At 43.2% G+C, this 22,933-nt stretch overlaps 1 protein-coding gene and 1 pseudogene across 1 annotated transcript in view; both read left to right on the plus strand.

The window, feature by feature from the left end:
* The window catches only part of CDH20 (cadherin 20), a 213,400-nt gene that overhangs the window by 113,733 nt on the left and 76,734 nt on the right, over positions 1-22,933 (plus strand). The window lies entirely within an intron of this gene.
* LOC108633808 lies at positions 5,054-5,835 on the plus strand (annotated as a pseudogene).

Genomic DNA, 22,933 nt, shown 5'->3' on the forward strand with positions numbered 1-22,933 from the left:
CCTGCATCACAGGGCGCATTCCCACTAGCTCTCTGCTTTACATATGGTGATATATATGCTTCCATGCTCCTCTCCCAGTCTGTCCCTCCCTTGAGGAGAGGTATTCCCAATCACACGGCAGCCCAGATCTTCTCCCTTCCCTTGAGCTACCATCTCGTTCGTTCACTGACCTGCCTCCACCACCAAGATTCTTAGGAGTTATGAAACCAAATGCCTCTAGGGGGTAGTAGGCAACATAAAGAAACAAAGGAGGGCAAAGGGGCCTGCAAGGCTCCTTGAAGGTCCATGCCCTATCTAGAAGAGTCACTTCTGACTCTTGCCATGTAGGAATGTGGAATCCCAAGACATCCAATGATGAAGGGACACAAAAGAAAGGTGTGATTAAGACGGTTTGGGAAACGGGAGATTTTATGTGAAATCTTTCCATTTCAGAATGCTGAAAACAGTGGCAGGCCAAAGAAACTATATCTGCAGGCTGGATGCAGCAATTTGGATCCTCAATTTGCAATATACATTTTAGAACGGTGCTTCTCAGAGTGTGGCCTACAGATCAGCGCCTGTCCACACACTCTTTGCTCCAATCTGTGGCAAGATCGGAAGCCAACGCTGAACGCTGTTGAGTTCAGCTGGCATCTTTTCCAGAGGGAGATTGTTCCTTATAGAAGACACAGACTATTGATTTACATCCTGGCACAAGCTCCTGACCTCACTGTGGGTGAAATTTGGGGGAGCACTCCTCCAGAAAGCATCATTCAGGGACCCTTCTCATGGCACCGTCTCAGAGAACTGAGAACCAGTACCTTGGCTCCTTGAAGCTCAGTACTCTGTGAAGGATGGGGAAGGGAAAAGGAGAGAGAACTCCAGTAGGATCCAGAAAGTTGCTCACAGGAGGCCCTGGACTGAGTCAGGGCAGTAGGACCTGCCTGGGATCCAGTGGGTCTGAGTGTTCAACACGGGCAGCAGGGGGTCAGCCACCGAGGACAATTCCTCTTCTCCTTCTCCCAACCTACCCAACACCTGTCCTCTCTCAGCCACCTGAGAGTTGGGTCTCATAGTTGGCCCAGATACACTGCATGTCATGGATGTTCTTTAGTAGAACTTACTCATTTGTTTATTGCTCACGTGCTCATCAGTGCCACCCCAGCCCCAGTCCCACCACAGACTACAAGCTCCAGGAGCACAGGTGTCTAGACCAGTGCCTAGTGCACAGCTAATACTCAGCAAAAGTCAGATGAATGAATGGTGTTGCAGCGAGGTTACATGAGACAGGAGCACACATCATGCTTTAGACTGATAAAACATTTTTTTAAAGAATGTTTCCAGAAGCTGACATGTACCTTTCTCAGGAACTGTTGAGTAAAGCCTGTTTGCATTTTTGTCAAACAGGTCAAAAAAGAAATTCAGTGGTCATGGAATATGGTACGGGATATGCTTGAAAACCAAGGTCTTTGTAAAGAAAGACTGAAGTTGGTAGATACGAGAATTCAGAATGAGGGTTCCCAGAAACTGAGCTATTAAGTTATTGATTGATAGCCTTTTAAGAATAGATTCATTTGTCTGCGGAAGTTTAAGAGAGACTCAGCCCAAAGGTGGAAGACCAGGGAATGACCTCAAGCTCTGGGCAAGCCTATGTGTATGGCTAATGTTAGAGCAGAGAATGGAGCTATGCCCATGAGTGCTGAATGACTGAGAGGTTGAAATCTCCCTCTTGTTCACTAAAATCCCTGAAACCAACGCTGCTTATCAGTCATTCCACTTTTCTTGGTCTCTTGGTCTCCCTCGTTCTCTCATAATTTCAGATCCATTATGTTGGAGTTTTGTGGCCTCTTCTAATATTAAGAAACTCATTATTTTTCCAATCTCCTTAACCTATTTCCTCCTATTCTCAATACTAGTAGAAGAAGAGGGTCACTCTAAATGCTTTTTGTAAGTCTTCATTCTATGCTCATCATTCAAAAGGTCCTTCTTTTGAAACATATCAATTATTAATATCATCCTTCCCAAAACTCCACCACCATCTTCTACTAGAATCTTCCTCCAACTGCCTCAAAGGCTTTGATGCTTGGCTCAGGATTTTCTAGTTTGCCCTACTCCTGCCAGTAGCCATATTAATTTCAGGGCTATAACAGTCATTATTATAATAATCATTATGATGCCTTCTATTTATTGAGTGCCTACCATGTGTTCGTCACTATGTTTTTCTTTCTTTCTTTCTTTTTTAAAGTTATTTCATGTTATTTCTGGCCTAGCTGGGTCTTCACTCTGCCGCACTCGGCTTTCTCTAGCTGCAGAGAGCAGGGGCCACCCTTGGTAGTGGCGCGTGGCCTTCTCTTTGCGGCGGCCTCCCTCGTTGCAGAGCACAGGCTTTGGGTGCTGCGTCTCAGCAGTGGTGGCTCGCAGGCTCTCGAGCACAGGCTGAGCAGCTGGGGGGCATGGGCCTAGTTGCCCCACAGCTTGTGCAATCTTCCCAGACCAGGAATCAAGCCCATATCCCTTGCATGGCCGGGCAGATTCTTAGCCTCTCAGCCACCAGGGAAGACCTACAATGTGGTTTCTAATCTATCTTTCAGACACTAGCTCTAATCTCTAACAACCCTACAAGGTAGGTTTCATCCTCCATTTACTTACACAGAAGGATGCATGATTCAGAGAAATTACATACCTTGCCCAAAGTCGCAATTTAATTAGCAACAGAACCAGAAGGTAAACATAAATATTATTTGTGCCAAAGCTCAAGCTCCTTCCAAGCTTCCTTAGTAATAAATAACAAGGATCCTACCATTTTCTGAATGACCACTGTGTAACAGCCATTGGGTTTGTACCAATTATTTATAAATCACACAAAATCCTCCACAGTCTAAATCATTCCAGCTTTAAAGACACGAAAAGTGAGGCTCAGAAATGTTACGTAACCTATTCCAAGTCACACTAATGGTCAAAGATTTAAATTCAGGTCACTCAAAGTGAAACATCTCAGTTGACTGCCTTGCTAAAACTCTACCCCAGTTTTCTGTCACTGCATATAAACCACCCAGATTTAATGGTTTAAACCAGTAATAATCATATATGTTCCTCTCAGATCTTCAAGTTGGGCAGGGCTTAGCTGGGAAAGCTCCTCTCTGCTCCATGTGACATCAGCTGGGGTAGTTCAACAAGGCTTGAAGATCTTCCCAAAGGTTCCCCTTGAGGACTGCCCAGTTGGTGCTGGATTTTGGCTGGTTCTTCAGCCTGGGCTGAGGGTCACAGGCCTCTCCATGTAGATCTCTAAGATAGCCTAAGCTTCCTCAAAGCACAGTAGCGGAGTTACAAAGACAAGCATCCCATGAGAGAGCTAGATAGACGTTGTACACCTTTGATGACCTACTCCCAGAAGCCACACAGCATAATTTCATTGCATTTTATGTTAGAAGTCAATCACAAAGCCTGGCTCATATTTAAGGGGAAGTGAATTAGGCACATAAGGAGGAATATCAAATAATCTGTAGAAATGTTAAAACCTACCACACACACTTCTCCCACAATTTCTCACTGATTTCATCTCCACTCTGCTAACCTACGCATGAAAATAAGAACACTTCAGCTTCTTCAATGTCACTGAAGACAATGTCAAGCACATGATTTTGCCTCTGGTTCCCACCTTCTTTAACTGTTTTCTGCTCTCACCTCTCTCACTACCTTGCTCCTGAACTTGACCTTCTCCTTCAAACACTCTAACCCCTTTCTCCATATTTTCGAGTCCTTCCTCTCCGTTTCGGTTCCACGGCCACGAATTTCACTGCTGCCTTTCCAAGCACCTTCACACTCCCTTCATCATCTGTCCTCTCTTTATCACTTGTAGTCTGTCTTCCCCACAGTTCCTCTCAAATTACTTACTCAGAAATTACCAGTTTCCTCCTAATCATTATCTATTCTCATTTCTCACTCTTGTTCCTATGTGATTAGACACAAGTGCCTGTTCTGACTTCCTTCAAATTTCTTCCTCTTTTTTTATATCCTGGTATATGTTTGTTCACATCTCGGTTCACTTTACCTTAAGACAGTAGCCTGAAATAAACCAACAGGAAGGCTGGTCCTAAAAGCAGAACAGAGCTTAAGCAAGTGTTGAATGATAGCAGAGCAAAGCAGGTTGCCATATATGTAGACCAAATAATTATGGTCTTCTCACAAGGGGCAAGGGATTATGGTGAGAAACCTTGCAATGGCGAACATTTCTTTGCCTGCACACAAGAATCTGCCCTAACCCCTGGGATTGGGATTCACAGGAAAGCACTGGTTCTTAGGAAGAACACACACTAGTTCTGAACTTTTCTTGGCCATGGAACTTTTAGAGCATATGATGAAAGCTCTAGACCCTCCCTTTGAAATAAAATATTTTATTCCAAAAACACCAATGTTCGAATATGGGGGCTAAGTTGCATTATATTAGACTTGTTGCATTTGAGGTGTCCATAGGATTCCAAAACATAGTTTGCTAGAAGATAGTTGAAGATACAGCTATGATGCTCAGAAGAGAAATTTAAAATGAACTAAAGACGGGGGAGGCAATAGTTACAGGATAGTGAATACCACTAGGGCCTGATAGCCTCAATAGTGTAAGTATAGTAGATTTCCATGTACGTTAAGGGTAGATTCTTGAGAAACCCTGGAAGGTCAAGGAGAAAGTAAAGTTCATAAAGAGGCTGAAGAGCAGCCAGTGACTTGGGAGGAAAACCTGCGTGTAGATGTCAGAGAATTTCAAGAGGAAAAGGGTTTGTGACATTCAGCAAATACTCATTAATCGCTTCTGTATTACGGATTGAGGACACAGCAGTTGAAGAAGTGAGCAAAATCGGCCGCCCCAGGCTGCAGGCTAGCGGGTGCGACGCCGCAGCCTGGGCGGCCTGCGTGCACGCGTGCGTCGGGCCGCGTGGGAGCGGCGCCGCCGTTGCCCCGCCCTCCCTTGGCGCGCTCCGGCGTCCGCCCGCTGCGTGTCCGGGTATTTGAATTGCACTTCCGCCATCTTTCCAGCCGTCAGTCAGACGGGCGTGGAGATGCTTCTGCCAGTAACATCGCAATGGCTGCCCAAGGAGAACCCCAAGTTCAGTTCAAACTTGTATCGGTTGGTGATGGTGGTACTGGAAAAACTACATTCGTGAAGCGTCATCTGACTGGTGAATTTGAGAAGAAGTATGTAGCTACCTTGGGTGTTGAGGTCCATCCTCTTGTGTTCCATACCAGCCGAGGACAGATTAAGTTCAATGTGTGGGATACAGCTGGTCAGGAGAAATTTGGTGGACTGAGAGATGGCTATTATATACAAGCTCAGTGTGCCCTTATAATGTTTGACGTAACATTGAGAGTTACTTACAAGAATGTACCCAACTGGCATAGAGATCTGATACGAGCGTGTGAGAATATCTCAGTTGTGCTGTGTGGCAATAAAGTGGATATTAAGCACAGAAAGGTTAAGGCAAAGTCAATTGCCTTCCACCGAAAGAGAATCTTCAGTACCATGACATTTCTGCCAAAAGTAACTATAACTTTGAAAAGCCCTTCCTCTGGCTTGCTAGAAAACTGATTGAGCCCCTAACTTGGAGTTTGTCGCCATGCCTGCCCTTGCCCTGCCAGAGGTGGGCATGGACCCAGCCTTGGCAGCACAGTTTGAGCACGATTTAGAGGTTGCTCAGACAACTGCTCTCCCGGATGAAGATGATGACCTGTGAGAAAGTGAGGCTGGGGCCCAGCGTCAGAAGTCTAGTTTTATAGTCAACTGTCCTGTGATGTCAGTGGTGCAGCGTGTCTGCCGCTTTATTATATAGCTAAGCAGAACATGTGCTTAATCTTTGGATGCTGAAGGAAACGGACGGGCTTTGGAGTGAAAGTGGCAGTTTAAAAAAACTTCAGTGTTTGGACCTGCATAGTTAGGTGTTTTGAAACAGTTGTTTCCTCCTTGAGTTTCAAATAGAAGACTGCTATCTATGGTCACATGACAATATTGAGAGGTGCAGTCTTGTTCCTGTCATTCCCATTCCTTTTTGTTTAGAATCAAAGTTGTATTTCAAATATCTTAAAAAAAAAAAAAGCAAAATCTGTGATCTATGAGGTGAAGAGACAATTAATTAGTCATTATGAGTGTGACAAGTTAAGTCCAAAATTCTCTTTGGGATGAGAAGTTTAGATCTAAGTTCACATCATGACTTCGGTTTACTGTTCTCTGCTCTCCTAGGCAGTCAGTCTGAAGCCATTTTATTGACTCAGGTACACGCTTTTTCAGTCCCTATGTGTTCAGCCTAATAACATTCTACCACTTGTGCTTATGGACTTCCTAGTGGTTCAGTCCCTTAGACTGCAAGGAGATCAAACCAATAAATCCTAAAGGAAGACAGTCCTGAATATTCTTGGAAGAGCTGAAGCTGAAACTCCAATACTTTGGCAACCTGATGCAAAGAAACTGACTCGTTGGAAAAGACCCTGATGCTGGGAAAGACTGAAGGCAGGAGGAGAAGGGAATGAGAGAGGATGAGATGGTTGGATGGCATCACCGACTCAATGGACATGAGTTTGAGCAAGCTCTGGGAGTTGGTGATGGACAGGGTAGCGTGACATGCTGCAGTCCACAGGGTCGCAAAGAGTCAGATGTGACTGAGGTACTAAACAGCTGAACGGAGTGGCTCACTGGTAAAGAATCCATCTACCAATGCATGAGGCTCATGTTCAATCCTTGGGTTGGGAAGGTCCCCTGGAGAAGGAAATGGCAACCCACTCCAGTATTCCTGCTGGAAAATCACATGGACAGATGAGTCTGGTGGGCTATGTCCATGGAGTCACAAAAGAGTTGGACAGGACTTAATGACTAAAGAACAACGACGACGATGACCTGCGCTTAGATTTCACTCCTGCCGCTGCGACATGTGCCCTGAGCAGCTGATTTCTGCTCCCCTCAGCTGTCCTCTGCTATGCTATACTGGACAAGGGCTCAAGGCTCGTTTAAATCCAAGCACCACCACTTAAAGAGCTACCCGCACACTAATGCAGGCTAAGTTGCTTCGACTGAAGCAACAGTTGTCCGACTCTTTGCAATCCTACGGACCTTAGCCAGCCAGTCTCCTCTGCCCATGGCATTCTCCGGGCAAGATTACTGGAGTAAGTTGGCATGCTCTCCTCCAGGGGATCTTCCTGACCCAGGGATTGAACCCATGCCTCCTGCACCTCTTGCATCGGTAGGCGGGTTCTGTACCACTAGCTTCACCTGGGAAGCCCCAAGAAGCTACATAACTCCAGTCAAGTAGCTCACCACTATGAACGTCACTGACTCTTTAATGCTACCTCCCTTCTATTGATATTCGGGGGCATTAAATCAGACAACATTTGTAAAACTACACAGTGCTGACTTAATGCTAGTTAAATATCAAAAGCAAAACGAAAAGACTAGTGATTAGGACCAATCAACCTCCCTTGTTTTAGCAAGGAAGCTTTAGAAAGACCAGCCCTCACCCCATCACACTATTTAACAGAATAACGGGAAACTGCGTATTTCAGAATACTTGTAAGAACCTTCCTCCTCTCTCAAATACAGCAGAGAGGTCAAATAACAGAAGCCTGTGAAGTGTCCGTACACTGGGAAAGAACACCTTGGGTGAGTTTCAAAAACCATTTCAATTGATTAGAGAACGAAAAGTCAGCAATCACTGGGCTGCAGAGTGAATGGGAAGTGAGAAGGTGAAAATGCTATCAAGTTGCCTTTCAGGAAATGTGGGTCTAGCAGGAAGGAGAGTGCGGCACTATTTAATTATAATTAGCTTGTGCTCCTCGACAATCACCTGAACTTGCCCCAAATAGAGCTGAATTGGTCTTCTTGGCCTTATTTGAACAAAACCTCATTTATTTTCTCTCAGATATAGAACGCGTTAAGGTGGTTTTAAATATTCATCCTGTTCTAATCACCAGCTTTCTCTCTTTCCTGCCAATTTGATGACATTTATGTATTGAGAGGAGTGGCGAAATCTCTTTCTGGGAGTGTTTAAGAAATGGAGAGACATGATTCTTGAAAGGATTCAACTTTGGTTTAAACTAGATGACCTCTGAAGTTCCTTTCTCAATAGCACAAGTTAATGCTCTCCGAGCTCCTCTATATAAAATCAATTATAAGTGGCCATATCCATCTCTCCACTGAGAAAGGACCCATCTATTCTTGCATACATCCCCTATCTGATAGCAGATGTATACTCTAACTCCGGGTACTTAGGAAGGCTACTGATAGCTTTCAACTATATGGCCCCATTTAGACTCTGCTTTCACTGCCAAAAAAAGTCAAGAGGACCATATTCACATAGCACTTTTCTCATTAAAGCCAAACATGAGCCTGAACCACCCCCCACCGCCCCCGCCACAGACACATCTTTAGCACTCAAACCAATAACGACCTCATTTAATTCCAGCACAGAACAATGTCTTTCACTTAAAATTAATGTCTTGTCCACATAAAATTGAAATACAGAATGCAGCCTTCCTGATGATGAGTAGAAAGCATAAAGGTGACTTTTAAGGAGATAAATTTATTCTGTCAGGGAGGGAATAAAAACCTTTTGCTATTCACCTGTGACTTGAACACTCCTAAGCAATGAGTTCTTCCCTTCTTTGTAGCTAAATATGATGTGTCACTCAGCCTTCTCTTGCTCTCATGTGTTAAATTAAAATACATCATTAATATATACATCGTTTCTGATCCTCACGTGGTTAATGGCTCCGTACTGAAGGACTAGGCTGTGTGTTGGCATCCAGTAGGCATGCTCACAGAATAATATATACACAAATGGATGGGCAGCAGGGAACATGGCACTTTAAATTATTTAAAATAGCATAATTGCATCGCCTCCATTTACAGAGAATATCAAGTGAGGCAGCACAAATTGTTTTGAGTTAATGGAATAATAAAGAATTATGATGGTCCAATAAAGATTTCTCAAAATAAAATTATATAGAAATATTTGTGCTGTTAAATATGACAGTCCAGATTTTTAAATAGTATATTGGATAATTGAACAGAGAAAGGGTATTTTATTCAATGAGTCAAAATCCAAAGTTTGCATTCAACGTCCTGTTATCTAATTTCGAGATGTAACATGAGATAAATAAATTACATTGGCTATTCTCTTGAAGAAATCTTACTCGGGCTGTGTTTTAATGTAGATGCAACTAGCACTTGGTCTAAATATTAAATATTTAACAAATCTTCCAGGTGTGTTTTAGCATCATTGTTATCACCATCAACCCATTTTGCAGATAGTGAAAATAATCAGAATTTGTTCAATGACAGGCATGAATTTTAATTCGTTTAACACAATGATTCTGTGAAATAGGTACAACTATTACCACCGTTTCCACTGTTACCACACTCCCCAAGTAGAGAAAACGAACAACAGAATGTTTAAGTAATTGACTCAAACTCACCAATGAATAAAGAATGCAGTCCATCCTGCCACAGAAAGAACAGTGAGGCTCAGAGCAGACAGTTATCTCAGTCAAGGCCACATAGCTAAAGCGAAGTGAAACTGAAATTCAAACCTCTTTTTTAACTCTACTATTTATTATGGGGATTTTCAAATAGATACTCAACTAGAGAAAATGGTACTGTGAACTCCAAACAAGCTTTTAGTCCAAAATCTAAAGTCCTTTCTCTAGAACATGATTCATCTATGATGGACATATTTATCACAATAATTTCTAATGGAAAGAGTTTCAGTGTTATTTCTAAGAGGTAAGATGTGTTCATTATAAAACCACTTATGCAGAAGAGAAGGGTGTGCCTCTACTAACAGCTTGTGCCAATCCTTCCCGACTTTCTCTGCGCGTATCTGTCCATGTGTGGTAGTAGCACTGTTAGTTGCTCCGTCACGTCTGGCTGCGACCCCACAGCTGCAGCCCGCCAGGCTTCTCTGTCCATGGGATTCTCCAGGCAAGAATACTGGAGCGGGTTGCCATTTTCTTCTCCAGGAGACCTTCCTGACCCAGGGATCGAACCCAAGCCTCATGCATTGCAGGCAGATTCTTTACTATATGAGCTACAGGGAAGTCCCTGTATGTGCATGTATAGAGATACAACTATTCTTTACAAAATGGAATCATACCATATACACTTTTAAAGCTTGCTGATTTTTGCTTTTAAATGCACCATGGACATATTTCCATTACAATGACCATTGATCTATATCTTCATTCTTAATGGTTACAATCATATCAATGAACCATCATTTACTTAACCAATCCCTTATTGATGAACATTTATATTTTATTAATGCTTTGTTACTATAAAATATTGAGGCAACTCTCCTATCTTATAGGTCTTTATATGCTTGTAAAATTAATTCTTAGACATTCCTGCAACATAATAGGTGCTCAATAAATATGAGGAATTAACGGATGAAGGAAAAGTGGAGCGGTTTGATCAAAGAAATGGTAAATCTTTTATTTTGATATATATTGCTAAATTGCCCACCAGAGAAGTAATTAATCCATTTTCTGATTTTTCATCTTATTTTTTAACTTTCTTTACAGTCTAAATATTTTAGAAAGTTTCCAATGTTTTACTTTGTGGTCCTGTCTTCGAAACAGTGATCTGTAGGGTTAAGAGCTCAGCAACTTCTGAAAGCCAATTGTCAGATTTTCAGGAATTTTGAGGATCAAACATAAAATGTAGCTGTTATTTAAAAATTACATAAACTTACGATTAAATTATATTTAAAACAAAATCAATAAATACTAGTTACTTTACTAGATGCTCCTGTTATCTACACTTTGGAAATCAGTCATGACGGTCACGTGCAGATAGTGGACACAGCAGCACGATATTCCACATCTTTTGCCAGCTCCACATTCAGTGACGTCACTGGTAGCTTAAAATTGGTTGTGAAGGGAGTATTTACACCATGGAAATCAGCTAGTGCTACAAATCAGGGCTTGATTTAGTTCTGAAACTGAGTTCAGTTAATTAATGAGAAGGGGATGAAAAGAAGTTTAACAAGCCACATATCAGATTTAATAATATTTTTATCAGGAAAAGAGTTAGCAGACTGAGATGCAACTCCATGTGTCAAAAAATCATGGCTGAATATTGACTAAGTTCAAAGTCAGAAAAAAATCAAAAAAAGCATTCTGAAAAATTACATTACAAAAAATTGATTACATTAATAACATTTATTGACAGTAAAGACTATTGTGTATTTTTATTTTTAAATTGTATGCTAGGTATCCTCTATTTTAGTAAAAAATGTATAATATTTATGTACGTATATATATTTGCATACAGTTTTTTTCAGGGACCTAGTTGTGAAGCATTTAATGGCACATTACTGTTTAAGTTTTATATTTTGAGGGACATTCTCTTTATAGAAATTGAAATACATGTATTGTTTTCTATTCTAAGTTCCTCTGTGCAGTTGGCTATTTCTGAAATTTGTGTTCTGTTTCATTGACCTTTTTGTCCTTAGTCCTTAGTACCTTATGTCCTTAGTACCATAACGATTGAATTATTATAGTTTTAAAACACATTTAATATCTAGAAGGGCAAAGAGCACTCCTCTTCTCCCACACCACCCAGCTACTCCAGATAAAATAATTTTTCAAACTCCCACCCAGTAGTATTCCAGTGGTACGTCCTCCTTTCATTCAGCTCTTTATATTCATTGTTAGAATCTTATCATTTTCTTCATATTTGCCCTATACATTCTTAGTCTTCATAACTCGATGTATGTTGTATTATTGTTTTTATGTACTTTCTATATGGGATTTTTTTTATCTTTTTAAAAAATTATTATTTACCACAGATATTTTACCACCACTTAGAATTATCCCAAAACTCTTCCACCAGAAACCAAGCTAAAAAGAATAATTGCAAACCATTTCCAACAAGAATGATGGCTAGATCATTTTGTTCAATATCGCAAAAGACTAAGGCTCTGGAAAATGACACAGACTGAAGGAGTCTAAAGAGACATGGCAATTAAAGGCAGTGTGGGATCTTGGATTGAATCCTAGAATAGAAAACGGACATTAATGAAAAAATTGGAGAAATCTAAATAAAGTCTGCAGTTTAGTTAATTAAAAAGTATGATTGATGGGTAAAAGTTTTAATAGGACAGTTTGTAAGATAAAGATTCTGGAGCCATTAATGAAATTATTTTTTGGAAAGGAGGTCAACTCTACTTTTTAAATGTGAATGTGCATAATTAAATCATCTTAAGATGACATCGTTTTTGAGTAATTTATTCCATATTTTGGGTTTCTTCAATATGGCTAATTATAAAACCACTGTAAGTTCATATTATTCTCTTAATAATATTTTTTACAACATTTTATTTCTTCCAAGAGAGTCCCCAAGCATACAATTATTTGCCAAATGTGGGAATGTGAAGATATTATGAGAACATGAGTTAGACAAGCAAACAAAAAAACTATAGGTTACCATGAAAAACAAATGCTATACACTTCTGTGCTAAAGGGCATTGGAAAAAATGATCCTTTAATTTTATCTCAAATTAATATTCGTTATATAAATTGTAACTTAATCTCCATGATGAGCCTCTGTTTTACAAAGAATTTTTAATAAGTTACTGAAAATGTTTAAAGAGAGGCATGTAAGTTTAAATTCTGCACCCAGCTTCACTAAAAATTTCCCCTGAAACTGGAAGTATTAGTAGCTCAGTCGTGTCTGGCTCTTTGCGACCCGATGGACTGTCCCCTGCCAGGCCCCTCTGTCCATGGAATTCTCCAGGCAAGCATACTGGAGTGGGTAGCCATTCCCTTCTCCTGGAGATCTTCCCGACCCAGGGATCAAACCCGGGTCATCTGCATTGCAGGAGACCTTTCCTGTCCAAGCCAAATGGTCTCCAGCTACCACTCTGTAAATTTACAGATCGGAGTGGTCCCATCCCACAGTCAGTTACCAGCCTCAGTCCTCCAGGCTATACTTTGAGTAGCCCATTCCTCTTATTTGCTCCTAGATAGTAATGGGATCCAAGAGGTTGCCAGATAATAAATTTTAGCACAGTTGATGGTAAGTAACACACACAAAATTTTTCTTTCCTTCTTTGAGGCCACCAAATACAAAACATGACCTGGCCTAGGTTTTCTGTGATCTCCACATGGTTTGGTAGACATATGACAAGACCTAGCTGTTTGTGTGGGGATTAAGTGCATTCTGGAGTCAAACACTGTGGAAACACAGGCAGCTGATTCTCCAGCCTCTCGGCCCTCCCCATTTCCTATCCAGTCAGGCCTGGAGCCAACATGGCCACGCCGTCCACCTGCATTTCCTGGTCAGCCTCACGTTGCTGCTGCCCCTCTTCTGTACGATGTATATCCCTCTCAAATGCAGATTCTCCAGTGGACAGCCTGGATCCTGAACTGACTCCTTTTACAAGCAAAGGAACTAAATTCCCTTCAAACACGTGAAGAAGACACACACGGAGCTCATCACAAGTGTTTAAACATGGCAGTATGTCTTTCTGCTCTGCTATTTCCTCTCTCTGCATCTTCTCATCGTCTCTCCGCGACTATTTCTCCTCCCTTCTGTCTGCCTTATTCTTGGTATGAGACCCTCTCCATCTGTGCCTTCTCTCCTCTATAACCTTCATGGGCCTCCATCCTTTTAGTTTACTGTTAACGTTTACGATGTTGAACTAATATTCACTCTTAGAAAAGGATTTTCCTTGGTTAAAGAGAATAGTGGCACATTTGGTAAAGAATCCACTGGCCAATTCAGGAGACACGAGTCCAATCCCTGAGTAAGGAAGAGTCCCTGCAGAAGGAAATGGCATTCACTGCAATACTCTTGCCTGGGAAATCCCATGGACAGAAGAGCCTGGTGGTCCATGGGTTCGCAAAAGAGTCAGACACGACTTAGCAACTAAAACAACACAACTAAATACCCATTTCCAAAAAATACAAAGATGCCATAGTATCTGAAATTGTTCATGGTTTATATAGCCCCGAATCACAATTTATTAGCCCCATTCCTGTAATATTTGGGAAGGGGAGCCAGGAAGATAGCCTGTCCAAGAGACATCTCGGAAAGCATCTCTTCTCACATGAGGCCCATCATATCCCTCTCCTTTCCAGAGCCAGGCATCTGAGTCTGAGCTCTGCCAGACGATAGGCAAGAAATTGTTCTCCACAAACCTCTTCGATTTTGTGTACACCGGAAGAGCCTACCTCAGGGTTCGAGAATCAGGCTGCAAGGCTCATAATGTGTGTGCCCTGTGATTCCTCCAGGATCTGAACAGAAGCTAAAGAGCCCGGATGCAGGAACTTAACTTGAAGGTAGGCTGTGCTTAAGCAGCTGAGAGCAGAAGTCAGCAATGCCGTGTGAATTAATGAAGGCAAATGAGCCTGGGATTTGTGTTTGTTGTGTGGGAAGGTGATGACAGAGTAAATCTTCCGAATTTAAGTATACTTTATGTTAATTGCCTAAAGTAGCATAGATTTGCTGTTTAAATCTCATCCATGGGAAACTAGAATTGGGCTTGTTGATTTCTTGTATTATCCACTAAAATGACTGCAGTCCTTGTGTGTATTTACTTGAGAAGCACAGATCTATTTTCTAAATAGCTTTACAACTTTAACTGTTTTAAGAAACTTCTTTTTAATACCATCCAGTTAATTGTACCATGATAGCTCCTAAGTGGAACATTACATCTATCAGTCTTAAGTGCCGCTGGGGATATAATAGCTTGGGTCATATTATTACAATCTCCTTTATTTAGAGCACTTGGAAAGTTAAAAATTAAATATGCTTCAATCTGCTATCATTCTGACTATTACTTACGTTGATGCTAAGTAAATACTAAAGAAACTATCACCTCTGGTAAAATTAAATTCTGAATTCTTTGATGATGCAATATAGGTTCGATAAATGTAGATACAAATCTTTCCTTGTTTTCCCTCTCTCTACTCAGTTAAAAATGGTTTCTCTGTAATATCAAGCTACTGTGTGCACTGATTTTTGAACTCTCAGAGTATTTAGTGGGGAAAGAACAGGAATATAGAAAAAGGGAAATGGTGAGATTACTTCCATGTGTGGGAGACATTCTACTTGTACTAAGTCACATCAGTCGTTTCTGACTCTTTGCGACCCTATGGACTGTAGCCCACCACACTCCTCTGTCCGTGGGATTCTGCAGGCAAGAACACTGAAGTGGGTTGCTGCCATGCCCTCCTCCAGGGGATGTTCCCAGTCCAGGGATCGAACCCATGTCTCTAATGTCTCCTGCATTGGCAGGCAAATTCTTTACCATTAGCGCCAGCTGCTTTATTGACTATGACAAAGCCTTTGACTGTGCCGATCACAACAAACTGTGAAAAATTTTTCAAGAGATGGGGATACCAGACCACCTGACCTGCCTCCTGAGAAATCTGTATGCAGGTCAAGAAGCAACAGTTAGAACTGAACATGGGACAACAGACTGGTTCCAAATTGGGAAAGGAGTACATCAAGGCTGTATATTGTCACCCTGCTTATTTAACCTAGATGCAGAGTACATCATGAGAAACGCTGGGCTGGATGAAGCACAAGCTGGAATCAAGATTGCCAGGGGAAATATCAATCACCTCAGATATGCAGGTGACACCACCCTTATGGCAGAAAGCGAAGATGAACTAAAGAGCCTCTTGATGAAAGTGAAAGAGGAGAGCGAAAAAGTTGGCTTAAAGCTCAACATTCAGAAAACTAAGATCATGGCATCTGGTCCCATCACTTCATGGGAAATAGATGGGGAAACAGTGGAAACAGTGAGAGACTATTTTGGGGGGCTCCAAAATCACTGCAGATGGTGACTGCAGCCATGAAATTAAAAGACGCTTACTCCTTGGAAGAAAAGTTATGACCAACCTAGACAGCATATTAAAAAGCAGAGACATTACTTTGCCAACAAAGATCCGTCTAGCCAAGGCTATAGTTTTTCCAGTAGTCATGTATGGATGTGAGAGTTGGACTATAAAGAAAGCTGAGTACCGAAGAATTGATGCTTTTGAACTGTGGTGTTGGAGAAGACTCTTGAGAGTCCCTTGGATTGCAAGGAGATCCAACCAGCCCATCCTAAAGGAATCAGTCCTGAATAGTCATTGGAAGGACTGATGCTGAAGCTGAAACTCCAATACTTTGGCCACCTGATGTGAAGAGCTGACTCATTAGAAAAGACTCTGATGCTGGGAAAGATTGAAGGTGGGAGGAGAAGGGGATGACAGAGGATGAGATGGTTGGATTGCATCACCGACTTAATGGACATGAGTTTGAGTAAACTCTGGGAGCTGGTGACAGACAGGGAGGCCTGGTGTACTGCAGTCCATGGGGTCACAAAGAGTCGGACACAACTGAATGACTGACCTGAACTGATCTGAGAGCGCCACCTGGAAAGTCCTACAATGTGGGAGACATTACTCAGTGTAAATCCTATATGTCCTCAATGTATCAAGCCCAGAAATAGCCAGGTGACAAGAGAGAGACTAAGCGAAGAAAGTGAACCTGAAGCTGGATACTCCCAAAGTGGGCCATGCAGTGCCCCTCTAGATGTCTTTTACGAACTAGCAGCTCTTATACCACCTAGGAGTGTTTTAGAAATGCAAAAGCTCAAGCCCCACCCCAGGCTGATCTAATAAAATCTGCACGTTAACAAGACCCTCAGAGGATTCCTATGCACTTTCAAGTCGAAGAAGCCCTGTCTGTACTTCGCCCAGAGCCTCCACTGGGAAGATGGAAAATCTGCCTTGATTAACCTCGGGAACTGAAATACTCTAGCTGATCCCCTTAGCAGAGAATGGTACTATAGAGATGATGGAAACTAAAAGACTGTGAAAGTGAAACTCCCTCAGTTGTGTCTGACTCTTTGCAACCCCATGGACTGTATAGTCTGTGGAACTCTCCAGGCCAGTCTACTGGAGTGGGTAGCCTTTCCCTTCTCCAGGGCATCTTCCCAAACCAGGGACTGAACCCACGTCTCCCACATTGCAGGTGGATTCTTTACCAGCTGAGCCACAAGGGAGGCCCAAGGATACTGGAATGCATAGCCCATTCCTTCTCCAGGATATCTTCCTGACCCAGAAATCGAACTGCATTGCAGGCAGATTCTTTACCAACTGATCTATCAGGGAAGCCTTTAAAAATCCAAATCAACCATTGAGATCTGGTTGTAGGAGAGGCAGAGATAGGGAAGAGAGTGTCACACACTTCACTGCAAACAACTGTTGAAACAAGAACCTCTTGTTGGAAATATTTTACCCTCTTCTCTTGTGATGTTATTGGATTTGATTTCCTTTCTTCTAAAGGAGGACACATTGGGGGAAAAAAATGACCTAAATTCAGTATTCCATCCAGATGCTTTCAATTTGGCAGGCGGGAAGCAAGTTTTGCATAAGACTGAGCTCACTGAAAGGAATTAGAATTTTGAGCTGGAAATTCCAAAGGCATTTTAAAGTCAAGAAACTGTTTAGGAAAAAAATAAATACAAGTGACCTTGATGGTATTCTACAATGACAGTCACCTCTCAGAGGCATGTCTGAGGTTCCTCTGGGTACATTTGTAACCAGTCTTCCTGGCACTGAGTTCAAAACAACAGATTTAGGCAAATGACGAAAAGGGAGAGGTGTAGTCGGATCTAATTTAAGTGGAGGAGCCAGTCACAGAAACCTCACACAGTACAGGGGAAGCCGCAACACAAGTGATCAGCCAGCACCGCAGAGGCCGCACGTACCCAGCTCAGGGTGTCTCAGAATAGGATCGTCGGTGCACTTTAGTGCATTCCCGGGCTTCCCGCTCAGGAAAGCCATCCAGGGAAGGGGCCGGCAACTCGACCTTCCTTTCTCAAAGGTAATTTTCAGGATCAGGCTGACTCTGGTCTCAAAACAAATCTGAGATTTTTGACATCCCTTGACCACATGGCATATCTATTACATAAGCTGTTTTGCAGTTTCCTTTTTCCTTAGCCAATTGTGTTTTCCTTATGTTTTTGCTACTTTTTTTCTCCAAGGTTAGATACCCTAGACATCAGTAGCTACTAATGTCAAACACTGCTTAAATGCTTTTTTTTCATTTAATTTTTAATAATTTACCAATTTAGGGTAAACATATCTTTCAGTATTTTTGAATCAGAATCTTATTTAGGAGTCAGTGCTAAGGGCTTCTCAGGTTGCTCAGTGGGTGAAGAATCCTCCTGCAATGCAGGAAGATGGGGGGTTGACCCCCGGGTCAGGAAGATCTCCCTGGAGAAGGGAATGGCAACCAACTTCAATATTCTTGCCTGGGAAATCCCATGGAGCCTGGCAGGTGACAGTCCATGGGGTCACAGAGTTAGACCCTGGCTGAAGCAACTGAGCACACACGCACACGTGTGTGCATGCGCGCGTGTGCACACGCGTATATACACACACACACACAGTACTAATGAACTGGATGGCATCTTTATTTATATTTTTTACTAAAATAACATAAAAGCAATGTTGGCATTTTATGAAAGATAAATTTGAACCACTGCATATCTAGATTACATAAAAACTACACCTGCAGCCTATTCAAGTAGAGGATTCAAATTTAGTATTAATGCAGAAAATGTTTTAGTTTCTTTAATGAGCATTCCATCTCAAACAGGAGTATACAAAACTAATGAATTCAAAATTGGATCAAAATGATGACTGACTGTAGAAAAATGGCTAAGCATGGTATATTAGTTTCCTAGGCTTCCATTACAGAGTACCATAAACCAGGTAGCTTTGAACAACAGAAACTGTCTCATGGTTCTGGAGGCTGTAAGTCCAGGGTCAGGGTTTCGGCAGGACCATGATCTCTCCAAGCCACTAGGGGAGGCTCCTTCCTTGCCTTTCAGTGTTGGAGGACCCCGGGGGTTCCCCGATCTTCAGGCAGCATCACTCAACCCTCTGTCTTGTAACCACCCTCCCTCTGGGGGTCTGTCTTCCATCTTCTAAGGAGGACATCAGTCACGATGGATCAGGGCCCACCCTCATGGCCTGATCGTAACTCCATTATACCTGCAAAGGCTCTATTTCCAAATAAGGCCATATTCACAGATACCAGAAGCTAGGTATTCAGCATATCTTTTTGGAGTGCATACAGTTCAACCCTTAACACGTATCTAGCATTTTATCAGCACCGAATATAACCTGTGACTTTACCAAGATGACAGTGTTTTTCTCTCTCTGATCCAGAGATTATAATTTATTTTTACTTGCCTCCCTCACAAAACAAAGGAAGTTAGAGATCAAGCAACAGTTACTAATGTAATGTGTCCAACAAGTATTTGATAAAGGTTCTCTTGGAACAGAGTAGAGGGCATCTAAGGCATGACAATGATAGCTGCTAATAACAGGAACTAATAACTCAAGATCCTTGAGACTTTCAAGTAACCCATCTTGAGTGGCTTATGCTTCAAGAAAACAAAATTACAAGTTCAAAAGATTCATCCAAGGGAAGAGATGGAAGCCTGCCTAATGCACTCCATAAATATCATAAGTAATGTAGCATGACAATTCTTTGATACCAGCTGAATGTTTAGAAAACATAGTTCACACCAAGTTATGTACCATTCGTGACTTAACGTAATTGTAGGCTGTGCTCAGTCGCATCAGACTCTCTGCAGCACCATGGACTGTAGCCCACCAGACTCCTCTGCCATGGGAATTCCCAGGCAAGGATACTGGGCTGCAATTTCCTTCTCCAGGGATCTTCCTGACCCGGAAATCAAACCCATGTCTTCCTGTGTCTCCTGCATTGGTGAGCAGATTCTTTACCACTAGCTCCACCTGGGAAACCCCAACATATTGTAGTAAACAACTCATTGTCGCTGCAATTCTGAGCCTGTGTTTAAATACATCCTACTCTTCCCAGACTTACAGCTTTCCCACCTCCCCGGCGGACCCCTTCCACGCCCTTTCCTCTCTTCCCCCCTCCTGTCTGGGCTCCTTTCCTGGCCCTCGTGGGCACTCAGAGGCACCTTCATGGGCATCCTCAGCACCACTCTCCTGTCCTTGCCTTCCTCTGAGCTCAGTCCCAACTCCCAGCTCCTCTCCTTTGGTCCTCAGTTTACACCCACGCTCCTCAAACTTGACGGAGAGAGCTTGTTAAAACGCAGGTTCTGACTCAGTCCATCGGGGGTGGGCTCTGCACTCCTGCATTTCCAGCAAGCCTCTGTGTGGTGCCCATGTGCTGTCCATGGGCCACACCACGAGACCACGTGCCTGAGCACACGCCAAGGCCTTCACTGCCACCCCCGAGACCCCCGGCCTCCCAAGGTCTCCTACTCCAAAACGATCTCTTACACTACCGCCCACCCGTCTTCTCTCATCAGCCCCTGCCACCTTAAGCACAGCTCAGATAAGCAAAAGAACAAGACAATCCTTAGTTCAGTTCAGTTCAGTCACTCAGTCGTGTCCGACTCTTTGCGACCTCATGAATCGCAGCACGCCAGGCCTCCCTGTCTATCACCATCTCCCGGAGTTCACTCAGATTCACGTCCATCAAGTCAGTGATGCCATCCAGCCATCTCATCCTCAGTCATCCCCCTCTCCTCCTGCCCCCAATCCCTCCCAGCATCAGAGTCTTTTCCAATGAGTCAACTCTTTGCATGAGGTGGCCAAAGCATTGGATTTTCAGCTTTAGCATCATTCCTTCCAAGGAATACCCAGGGCTGATCTCCTTTAAAATGGACTGTTTGGATGTCCTTGCAGTCCAAGGGACTCTCAAGAGTCTTCTCCAACACCACAGTTCAAAAGCATCAATTCTTCAGCGCTCAGCTTTCTTCACAGTCCCACTCTCACATCCGTACATGATCACAGGAAAAACCATAGCCTTGACTAGACGGATCTTTGTTGGCAAAGTAATGTCTCTGCTTTCCAATATGCTATCTAGGTTGGTCATAACTTTTCTTCCAAGGAGTAAGTGTCTTTTAATTTCATGGCTGCAGTCACCATCTGCAGTGATTTTGGAGCCCCCAAAAATAAAGTCTGACACTGTTTCCACTGTTTCCCCATCTATTTCCCATGAAGTGATGGGACCAGATGCCAAAATAACCCTACTAAGGAATAAATAGCTGGTAGACTGTCCTTACCCACCCACCCCATGCCCCCAGAGGTTTTCCTGGAGCAGTTTATGCGTATCTCTAAATCAAGCAGTCTTCGCTTCCAATGTAAATATCGGTATATTTTTCTAGGGAGCAGAGTCAAGATTGTTATGACGTTCAAAGAAGCCCCTCACCCCAAAACACTGAAAAGGCACAGTCTACAGAGTGCAGTGCCGGGACTGTTGAGGCGCGTGTTCAGCTGGGCGAGGAAAGGGGAGGGCGGAGGGGCGCGGCTCGAAGCCCAGTGCTACCTCTCGCTCGCCCTGTGTGACTGCCTGGGGGACCGGGAAGCAGGGCTGGGGGCTGCCCTGGTTTGCCCACGCACGTTCCCTCACACTCAAACGAGGGGCTGCTCCGGGTTCTGCTTCCTTGAATTCAAGCAGAATCCTGATCTGGAGGCTGGAGCGCAGTCTGCCGGTTGAGCTCCCAGCCCTTTGTGAGACGTGAAGGTGAGGTCGGTCAGATGTCAGGGGACGGCTGAGTTCTCACTGGGTCTGAGTGTGGCCATGCTTCCAGCACCCAGGGCTCCCAAACTCTGGAACCCTCTGGAGAGAGGGCAACGGTCCTAAAACCGTCACGAAAACATGACCCCTGCCCAAGGAAAGAGAATCCAGAGCAGTAACTGCCTTCTCCTCCCTCATGGGGCCCTGGAAAGGCCTTGTTGCACACCGCACTAAATGAGACGATCTATGTAGTGCGCCCAGCATGGAGCCCAGCAGATAGGAGGAGTTCAATAAATATCAGTTCCCTTCCCCATTAAAAGTAACACCAGCCATCCTGTTTCTGTGGTTCGCTTGCAGTTATTACCATATAGCACAGCAAGAAGTGTGCCTGTAATTAAATATGTACCACTATGGTAATTCTGTTTTTAAATTTTATTGATAACATCATTATACCCTTTATGTAAGTTCAGAGTTTTTCTGCTTATGCAGCATGGTCATTGGTTCCTAACCTTCAAAAAAAATGCAAGAAAACATCTGAGGAAAGAACAGTTTAATGGTTTAACAAGACATTAAAAAAAAAAAACCCTCTAGCCTCCTCTGCAGCATGAGCCATCGTTTTCCTCACTGTTCTTCCTGTCCTGACAGCCCTCAACTCTGAGGCTCCCCACCAACCTCCCCCATCCGCCCTCCACACAACACTCCCTCCCTTCGCCCTCTTTGTGCTGCTAGCAAAGACCAGGCAACCTCCAGGAGTATCCCCTCCATATGTTTTTTCGAGGCTTTGAACCGACACACCGTTCAACCCTAGCAGCCTGGGGACTCCGGCCAGGTCAACATGCGCCACATGAGCTGACAGCTGCCTGTCAAATCTGTCCTCACCAGATAGAATCCCTGAGCCAAACATGGGCTGGGCGTGAATGTGGGCGGCAACTTGATGCCACAGGGGAGCTGAAAGCAACCACATTCCACCGATAAATATCTGGCACTAGGAGGAAACACTGGCATCAGAGGGAGGCATAGCCAGCCCTCTCCAAGCTGAAAGCAGAGATCAGGGATCCAAGCATGGAGGTGAAGTTGAAGCTGAGGTTGCGGCGAAACCAGCTGGAGTCCTCCACCATGTTCCAGGCATGAATTATTCTTAGAGAAAAAAAAAAAAGCTATGGAGCCATCGAACATATTTGGGAAATCCTCAGTGGTACTGATCACTGTATGACAACATCCTTGACTCATCCCTAGATTCAGGAAAAGACAACATCCACACAGGGAATGAAGCATCTCCAAAAAGCCTCGTAACAGCAAACAACTTCCGCTCCTGAGTAAATCCTTGAGAATGTTTCAAACGTGATCATCCCAGAGCTCATTAGAAAAACCCTGGTTGGCCTGGTTTTCCAA

The sequence above is a fragment of the Capra hircus genome, chromosome 24, assembly GCF_001704415.2.
Source record: "Capra hircus breed San Clemente chromosome 24, ASM170441v1, whole genome shotgun sequence".
Lineage (NCBI taxonomy): Eukaryota > Metazoa > Chordata > Mammalia > Artiodactyla > Bovidae > Capra > Capra hircus.